The sequence below is a fragment of the Oncorhynchus masou genome, chromosome 14 (assembly GCF_036934945.1).
Source record: "Oncorhynchus masou masou isolate Uvic2021 chromosome 14, UVic_Omas_1.1, whole genome shotgun sequence".
In the NCBI taxonomy this organism is placed as follows: domain Eukaryota; kingdom Metazoa; phylum Chordata; class Actinopteri; order Salmoniformes; family Salmonidae; genus Oncorhynchus; species Oncorhynchus masou.
In genome coordinates, this window is record NC_088225.1 from 18,910,688 (window position 1) to 18,910,951 (window position 264).

Sequence of the window (264 nt, forward strand, 5' to 3'; positions counted from 1 at the left end):
AATAGCAGTTGGAGGCCACGGAAGGCCTCCAACTGTGGTACTAACACACAACAAAACAACTCTCAGCTATGGAACAACACTCACAACAAAACAACTCTCAACTATGGAACAACACTCACAGCAAAACAACTCTCAGCTATGGAACCAACCTCTCAGCTATGGTACAACACTCACAACAAAACAACTCTCAGCTATGGTACATCACTTCAGGTGTCCTACTCCCAAGCACACTGGTCTCATACTGTCATATAGAGGAATCTCATT